Below are 10,172 nucleotides of genomic sequence, written 5' to 3'. Positions count from 1 at the left end.
GGATTTTACAGTTTTATGGGATCCATAGGACTGTGGTCCACCTGTTCTTCCAGCCTGTCTTCTGTGGAAGGGGCCTGCCCGCTGTCCCTCAGGTAACTGCTTATGCAGAGTTGCCCCCCCCACTGTCTTGGGCATGGGCTCAGTGGCAACTGGTCCCCTCTGTGGCTTTTGTTCCCTGGGGGCTTTCTTCAGAGGATGCCTCTTCAGAGGATGAGAGCAAAAATGGCCGCATCCAAACCTCTGGACCAGAGCAGAAAATTCAGTCTGCCCTCTTTACTAAACCCTCCGGGACAAACGGTCTCCTCTTCTGTATGTGCCACAGAAAACTGCAGCCTCCAGTTGCTGTGCCTGCCCACAGCAATGCTCAGAGGTAGTCTCTGGGGCCCAGGAGTGCCATCGCCCTTTGTGATTCTAAAGCATCAAGAAGCCAGGGGATGGAGCACACCTGAAGCTCCTGGACCATGACTGGGTGCCACTCTAAAGTCCTTCCTGGACCATGACTGGGTGCCACTCTAAAGTCCTTTCTGGGCCACTACAGCTCTGCAAATTTTGCCCAGTCAGGTGCAGGTTCCAGACTTTTTCAGGCTGCTCAATAAAAGAGTGATTACCAATAGGCCCAGCTCATGGTTTATGGTGATCCCAGCTGAGAGTGCCTGCCTGGGCTCGCTGACCATAACTTGCTTCCTGGCTCCACTGCTCCAGCACTCTATTGGTTCAGGAACTCCCTTTTGTTCTGTGTTTCCTCATATCCGGAGACCACGATGCCCTACCTAGAATTCTGCTTTTTCATTTCCAGAGCCCCTTTCAGAGAGGGATGTCTCTCAGAGCAGATTTCTGTGTTCTGATTTTGTGCTCTGGTGTTATATCACTTTCTAGGAACCAGCTTCTGGAGGCTTCCTCCCCCTTCTGTTTATCTTCTGATATCTCTCTGCAGATTCATGACTCTGCGCCTCCCACCTTACAAAAAGCAGTTGCTTTTCTGTTTGTAAAGATCCAGATATATATTCTTATGTCTCAGGCTGATTTTGTGGGTATTCAAAATGGTTTGATAGATATCCAGCTAAATTCAGGGAACCAGCTGAAATGGGGTCCCCTACTCCTCTGCCATCTTGCTGGTACACCTCCATCTCAGTTTATTTTTTTTAAAGATTTTATTTATTTATTTGACAGAGAGATAGAGAGCACAAATAGGCAGAACAGCAGGAAGAGGGAGAGGGAGATGCAAGCTCTCTGCTGAGCAGGGAACCTTATGTGGGACTCGATCCTAGGATCCTGGGGTCATGACCTGAGCCAAAGGCAGCCACCTAACTGACTGAGCCACCCAGGTTCCCCTCCATCTCAATTTAGTACAATATAATTCCCTCACCATCCAGCATGTGATTACCTTCTATTCCCCAACAACCCCTTGGACATATCCAAGCCAATGGATGAAATCAATGAAACATGAATGAAGGCCTTTAGGGGACTTCCTCAGGTTTCTTTCAGCCATGTCCTCAAACTCCTCCAACTATAGGTCTTTGCTTAAGCCTGTCCTACTCCATGTGACCGTTGCCCTCCATAAATTGATAAATCACGTTCATTTCCCTGCTAATGCTCATTCCCTCAAAAAGCTTTTTGGTTCTCCTTTATTACCTATTCCCAAATCACATATTCATGTGTTTGGTGAGCACTCACAGAAATGAGTCACTAAACTATTGTCTGTGCCACTCACCTTACCACTCTCACATTCATTGTCTTGTGCATTAATCTAGTTATTACACACAGGTATATTTTCATCTCCAGTAAAATTTTAAACTTCCATGAAAAGCAGCCACATCACATACTGTAATACAGATCCTCAATCAATAGCCTAGCATAGAACAACTTTCAATGGATAAGTAAATCTGGAGGACAGAACAAAACACTATTTTTTATTTTGACTTCATAGGACTTTTGGATTACTTATATCAATGACAGAATTTCCTACCTTTTGGCCACATTTGATTTACCTCAATGTTACTTAAATCTGGTTCTATACTTCTTTAAGATTAGATCTCATAAACCCCAAACACTTCTCAGTTTTTCAAATGCATAGGGACTCTCTAAGTGAACAAAAAGGCTATGCTTGGCAAAATATTAACCTATATATGTCTTTTAAAATAAAGAGAATCACTATCAATCTTACAATGCAGATTTCTTCTTCTTATTATCTAGTTTTAAAAAATGGGTTGGAGGAGTTATTGAAAATCTATCAAATCATCCTTAAAAACATCTGAATTTAATCATGGGGAGTCCACAAATCAGAGGAACACCTAAAGCTGATTTCATTTCAGCTGGAGAAACAATTGCTTTTCTTCATTTCTCCTTTCAATAAGTGAGTATTTACTGAGCAATAACTGGTGTCTTGGTGATTTTATAGTGCTTAGCCTTGAGCATTTTATTAACCTCACCACTGACTTTCTTTTCTTTTCTTTTTTTTTTTTAAGATTTTATCTACTTATTAGAGAGATAGAGAGAGACCACAAGTAGGCAGAGCAGCAGGCAGAGGAAGAGGGAGAAGCAGGCTCTCCGCTGAGCAGGGATCCCAATGTGGGGCTTGATCCCAGGACCCCGGGATCATGACCTGAGGCAAAGGCAGCCAATTAACCAACCGAGCTACCCAGGTGCCCCTGACTTTCTTGAAACAAAGCTATAACTTATTTGAATGCTTGTTTAACTGCTGCATTCCAGTATGGAATTCCACTGCATTTTCTACTTTCCTGATGTGATGCTTTTGTAAACCCTATTGGTGATTCCAGAGACAAATTCCTATAATTGAGAATTTAGTATAGGAAAAATGTAGAGAAATTCCTTTGTATCTGGTGTTGAAAACGTAGGGCATTCACAGTGATGCTCATCTCCCACTATCTTCATACAGACTATAACAAGATTAAAAGATCGAGTGTAAGCACCAAAGCCATAGAAGTAGTAGACCATAAGTGTAAAGGGAAAACCACTCTTGTCTCCTCTACTTGACACTCTACTGCAACACTGCTTCCCTCTAACACCAGGTGTGTGGGTTACCTACACATCAAGCAATTCTGTGATAGCAGCTGGATGTTTAACAATGTAACTCAATTATACACTATCTACCTAAAGGTGGCATTAGATACCATAGATGAAAGATTCAGTCCTACAAGATTGCTATTCCCCCAATTCCTCTTCTTATGCAACACAGATATACAAATGAATTTTACTAAAGGCAAAGAAATGTGTGATATTTTGAGATCCTATCTACCTTGGTAACTCCATAATCAAGAGAATATATGCACCCCCACATTCATAGCATTATTTGCAGTTGCCAAGACAAAGAAACAACCCAAGTATCCATAGACAGATGAATGGCCAGATTCATTCATCTGTCAACATATTCAATCCATATATAATGGATTATTATTCAGCCATAAAAAAGAAGGAAATCCAGCCATTTGTGACTACATAGGTAGATTTTGAGGTATTATGCTAAGTGAAATATGCTAGGCAGAGAAAAAGGCAAATACTTCATGGTACCACTTATTTGTGTAGTCTTAAAAAAAAAAAAAGCCAAACTCACAGAAACAGAGTAAAACGGGGTTGACGGGCTGAGGTGGGGGAAATACGGAGAGGTTGGTAAAAGGGTACAAACTTTTAGTTCTAAGATGAGGTTATGAAAAAACTATTAACTTTGTTTAAAACAACTTGGATATGTAAGTTTACTATTTCAACTGTAAATTTTTGAAATCCAGATACAGAATGAATATTTCATAAAATCTAGGGCCTGAATTGAGATGTACTATTTTAAGTGAAAACTATAGTGGATTTTTAGGGCACCTGGGTGGCTCAGTTATTGTCTGCCTTCAGCTCAGGTCATGATCCTGAGGTCCTGTGATTGAGCCCAGTATGGGGCTCCCTGCTCGGCAGGAAGCCTGCTTCTGTGTTCCCTCTCCTGCTATGTCTCTCTCTGTCGACTAAATAAACAAAGTCTTTTTTTTTTAAAAACACAGTGGATTTTGAAAATTTAGTATGAAAGATATAAAATACCTGGATAACATTTAGATAAAGAAGATGTGGTCCATATATACAATAGAATATTACTCAGCCATCAGAAAGAATGAATACCCAACTTTTGTATCGACATAAATGGAACCGGAGGAGACTATGCTGAGTGAAATAAGTCAAGCGGAGAAAGTCAATTTTTACATGGATTCACTTACTTGTGGAACGTAAGGAATAACATGGAGGACATTAGGAGAAGGAAAGGAAAAGTGAGTTGGGGCAAATTGGAGGGGGAGATGAACCATGAGAGACCGTGGACTCAGAAACAAACTGAGGATTTTAGAGGGGAGGGAAATGGGGGGATGGGTGAGCTTGGTGTTGGGTATTAAGGAGGACATGTATTGCATGGAGCAGTGGTGGTACATAAACAATGAATTTTGGAATACTGAAAAATTTTTAAAAATGGATAAGATTTTTTTTATATTAATTATACATCAAAATAATATTTTGAATATATTGTGTTAAAATCTATTAAAATTGGGGTGCCTGGGTGGTGCACTCAGTTGGGCATCTGTCTCTCTTGTTTCCAGCTCAGGTCATGGGATTGAACCAAGCAACTCCATGCTTAGCTCAGAGTCTGCTTAAGATTCTCTCTCCCTCTCCTTTGTCCCCCCCACCCCAATTTGCATTCATTCGCACATTCTCTAAGAAAAAAAATACGTATATATTAAAATTAACTTCAGCTTTTAAATGTGGATCGAAGACAACTTATAATTACATATGTAGTTAGTGTCATCTTCCCACTGAACAGGCTGACCTAGAGCCACTTTTAGAGGAGCTCATACATGTTCCATATATTTCCTATAGTTTAGGCATCCTTGAACTAAATTTTAGCTACATTTTAATGTAAGAGTGTAAAGCTTCAAGTTTTGGAATTTCTCTTGGGATATAGAGCATATGTCTTATAATTTTATTTTCATGATTTTGGTCAGAACACCAAAAAAAGGCTGAATTCAAACAACTCCTTGCTTTGGTTAAATACTCTTGAGGTTTCCCACTTACAGCTCATTGATTTGGTTGTCTGTAGATCTATTCAGGGTACACTGGAGTTTCCTCCAAAAGGATCAGAAGAGGATCACATGACTTTGAAAGAGAAAGTAAAATTGTTCTTACATGATGATATGGCTTCATGTATGTGTCTCTTCAGTAATAAAAATCATACTCACTTCAGTGTTAAAAATCACATTGCTGAGGTATGCCTGGGTGGCTCTGTCAGTTAAGCCTCTGCCTTCAGCTCAGGTCATGACCCCAGGGTCCTGGGATCAAGTCCTGCATCAGTCTCCTTGCTCAGTGAGAAGCCTGCTTTTCCCTCTGCCCACCACCCCCTGCTTGTGCTCACTCTCTCTGGCAAAAATATAAATAAAATATTAAAAATAAAAAGAAGAAAGACTATCAAAGATGAATAAAAATGGCCAAGAATGAGGGACCTTGTGATATTATTAAAAAAAAAATTACATTGCTGAAAATTTGTTAAATAATACCCTTTGGCCAGACAGGATCACTGATATTTTCTGTATGGTTCTATTTTTTTTTTTTTTAAGATTATTTATGAAAGTGTTTTTAAATGGAGTTGTGTGTTATACTTATTGACAGAATTATGTTGAATATTTAATATATAAAGTCTATTCATACTAGCAATTTGACACAGCCATCAAGATTGAATAAGATTACCTTTTCTCTATCTACTAGGCTTAGATGAAGTTGATGTATTCATTTTAATTTAATTTCTGAAGAGGTAATATGTACATTTTAAAAATCAAGAAATAAAAAGTATTCAGTGAAGGTCTCTTTTCCAGTCCTGTTCTCTATCCATCTGGTTCCCAACAACTCTCCAAAACACAGACATTGATGACCACATACCCAATGTCATTATTTTGGTGCATGTGTGCACAGTTTCTTTAGCATACTGGTAAATCTTGACAATCTTAAATTTCCCTTTTAATACAAAAAGTGGAATATTGAAAACACTTAACCACGTTGCTTTTTTTTTTTTTGTCATTTAATATGTCTTACAGATCTCTTTGCATCAGTAAATGGAGCCCTTCCATTTCTTTGTTTTACAACTATATAGTATTCCCTGAGCAGATATAGTATAATTTATCTAACGAGGCTCCCATTGATAGACACATGGATTGTTTCCAGTAACAATGCCACAGTGAATAATCTTGTGTGTAGTTATTTCATCTGTATATCCACAGAGATAGAATTATTGCACAAAAGGTATAATCATTTATTTTTAGTAGATATTAACAAAATGCCCTCCAAAATGGAATTTGAACTTTTACCACCATTTAAAGATTGTTTATTTCCCCATTGATGTTTCCTAACTTTTACTTTTTTTTGTTCATTTTTCTTACAATATCACAACCGGGATATTAATGTTCATACAGTCAAGATACAAAACATTTCCATCACCACAAATATCTTTCTTTTTGCCCTTTTATAGACATACCACTCACCTCTCACTCAAAGCTTCTCATCAACTCCTAACAACCACTAATTTGTTCTCCGTTTCTATATTTTGTCATTTGAAGAATGTTCTATAAATGGAATCATGCAATATGTAATGTTTTGGATTGGTTTCTTTCATTAGTGTAATTCTTTGGCAATTCATCTAGGTTGTTACATAGATAAATAATATCATTCTTTTTTATTGCTGGGTAGTATTTCATGTACCACAGTTGTTTAACCATTCACCCACTGAAGGCGACCTGGGTTGATACTAACTTTTGGCTATCACCAATAATGTTGCTATAAAAGCTTGTAATTTACCTGCACCTTAGAACTGAAACCTAAAAGTACTTAAAAGAACACCAAAAACTGACATCCAATAACAAAACTGACAGTGTTGGCATCTAATTATAGATGGCCAGGTGTGTAAACACTAAATCTTGTCCCAATGCCAAGTGAAGAAAAATTTCAGACACAGATGCAGAAATGACATAGCTAACACAATCAGCACACAAAGCACACCAAAAATGTACTTCACATGCTCAAGAAGGTTAGAGGAAAGCATGCATTTGATGAAGAGCAATAGAAATTATAAAAAGATCTAAATTAAACTTCTAGGTGTGAAAAATGTAACATTTGAGATGAAAAACTGTAGATAAGACACCACAATATACCAGATAAAAAAGACTTGAGAAATATCTGAAATGGAACTTAAAGGAAATGATTTTTTTTTAAATGAATAGAACACCATAATGTGGCCTAAAATACATTACTCATAACTAAGAGCCTCACAAAGTTGGAGGTGGGGATTCAGACCAAAAAAAAAAAAAATTATTGAAGAAATAATGGCTGAATATTTACCATTTATCATGAAAACTATAAACCAATAGATTGAAGCTCAACCCCAAGTAAAAAACAGGAAGATAAACCTAACCAAGCACATGGCACTGAAAAATAAGTAGCAAATTGACACATGGAAAGATGCTAATGATTATTCATTAGGGTGTTAAAAAAAGAAATAACAGGTCCAAAATAGTTACTTGTGCTAAGCCCCATGCCAGCAAACCAAAACTCAATACCTAACCTAATTGCAGTTTCAGCCTCTTCAGGAAAGTAACCTTTATTTATTTATTTATTTATTTATTTATTTATTTATTTATTTAAATTTTTAAAAAGATATTTTATTTATTTACTTGACAGAGAAAGACACAGGAAGAGAAGGAACATAAGCAGGGGGAATGTGAGAGGGAGAAGTAGACTTCCAGTCCACCAGGGAGCCTGATGCGGGGCTTAATCCCAGGACCCTGGGATCATGACCTGAGCCAAAGGCAGATGTCCAATGACTGAACCACTCAGGTGCACTAGAAAGTAACATTTAACCAGTTAGTCTGGAATTACCTGGTCAGCACTAGTGAAGTAATCCTGCCCTGTAAGACCTGCCTTACCCAAAGGATGGTTTTTGCTTGAAACACACTTTGTCTTGTCCCCTTTCTGCCTATAAAAGCCTTCCATTTTGTACATCTCTTTGGAATGTCTTTCTATTTTCTAGATAGGATATTGCTCAATTGTTGAATAAAGCTAATTTGATCTTCAAATTTACTAAGTTGAATTTTTTTTAAAAGGAAATGAAAATGCAAATCATAATGAGAAATCATACCAATTAAATGCTAAAATTAAAAACACTTCCAATAGAAAAGGTTGGCAAAGATGCAAAACAACTGTAACTCTCCTACAATTCTGGTGGGAATATAAAATGTCATAGTCACTTTGGAGAAAGTATGATAGTCTTTTATAAAATTAAATGCTTACCATACAACTTAGTAGTCCTATTTGATTTAGTAGCATTACTCTTGTATTTAACAATGAAAACAAATTTACATGTTCATATAACACCAGTACAGCAAGTCCTTAAAAGCAACTTTACTCCCAACAATCGAAACCTAGAAATAACTCAATGTCCTTCAACAGGTGGGTGGATAAGTAAATTACAGTATAGCCATTCAATGGATTTATTAGACTCAAAGGACCAAACTACAGATTCAGGCAATAATACAGAAGAATCTCCAAAGCATTTTTTTTTCTTTTACTGTGTCATGTTAGTCACCATACAGTACATCATTAGTTTTTGATGTAGTGTTCCATGATTCATTGTTTGCATGTAACACCCAGTGCTCCATGCAGTACGTGACCTCCTTAAAACCCATCACCAAAACTATTCTAAGCAAAAGAAGTCAAACAGTAAAGAACTCTCCTCACACTACTCCTTGCTCTGTGCGGAAGATTATATTATTCTGTAGGGTTCCATTTTAGTGAAACTTTAGAAATGGATAAACTACAGTGACAGAAAACAGATCAGTAGGTTCCAGGCATGGAAGCAGGAGACTGACTTCAAAATAACCCAATCGAACTTTCTGAAGTGAAGGAAATATTTTATCTCATAATTTGGGTGGTAATTACACAAATGTATACATTTGTCAACACCAAATTATACATTTAAGATTGGTGTGTTTTATTTTTGTAAATGATACATGATTAAAGTGAGAGTGAGAGAATATTCTAGAAGTTATGATCAAACCAGTAAAGTAGGGGAACTAGGCCAAAGTGGAAGTCTGAAATCTTTGATAAGCTCTGCTTGCTCTGAAGGGCAAGTGAGATATTTAGGCTGAGACTGTGACAGCAACTGGTTGTTTGCAAGGATGGAGCTGAGTTTGTTGACTTTTATCTAACCTGGGCAGAGGAGAGGAGTAAATGTGGTCAGAAAGACTTGGGGCAGAGACAGAAAAGAGAAAGAGGGCCCTTTAGTTATTAAGAGAACTGCAAATAGATCATGACAATTAAGCAAACTCTTAGAAAGAAATAGATGCAAATGCGAAGAGTTGAAATGCTGTGACAGAAAGCAGTAAATACTTGGACCACTTGCTCATGGGACAGATTTCCATCAAAAAGCACTTGTTTGAGTGTTCACAATCATTTGATCCAAAACATTTGTATTAAACTTTAAAAAATGATAATATTCAAGATAATCATACTGCCCTTCTTAACATACTCTATTTAGTGACTGGGTGATTTAAGGATTAATTTAGTATTTCATTCCTTAGATAAAACCAGAAAGGACTCCTTTGGGGAACAGTTAGTAAGCTAAGAATAATTTTACAATTGTTTTTGACAATTGTGCCTGATAACAGCTTATTCTTCTAGAATAATCCCTCTTGGTAGAACTCTTCTAAGTGTTGCGTTGCAAAGAAGTTTCTAAATCAGACATGCCTGTTTATGTTTATGCTTATATATGCACACATATTGAAAGACTAAGAAATCCCATAGCACAAGATAACCAAAGCAACCTGAAGAAATTTCAAATATTTTAAAAGTGTGTATTCCAATCACAGGAAATTTATTTCAGTTGTCAAACTTCATATACAATTTTTCCCATGCAAAAATGTGTTAGCTCATTTCTACTAATAGGTGTTCCTCTCTAAGAAGGAAAATGTAACTTTGTTCTACTTCAAGTTTGTACAGACTATAGGGAAATTAATATTACTTTGAAAACATTTTTGGTTTGAATATGCTTTGATAGAAAGCTCAGTTACCTTTCATATTCAAAAAAATAGTTTTGTTGGGGTGCCTGGGTGGCTCAGTAGGTTAAAGCCTCTGCCTTCAGTTCAGGTCAT

The sequence above is a fragment of the Enhydra lutris genome, unplaced genomic scaffold, assembly GCF_002288905.1.
Source record: "Enhydra lutris kenyoni isolate GAN:26980312 unplaced genomic scaffold, ASM228890v2 scaffoldscaffold41, whole genome shotgun sequence".
NCBI lineage: Eukaryota > Metazoa > Chordata > Mammalia > Carnivora > Mustelidae > Enhydra > Enhydra lutris.
This window is presented reverse-complemented; position numbering follows the sequence as displayed.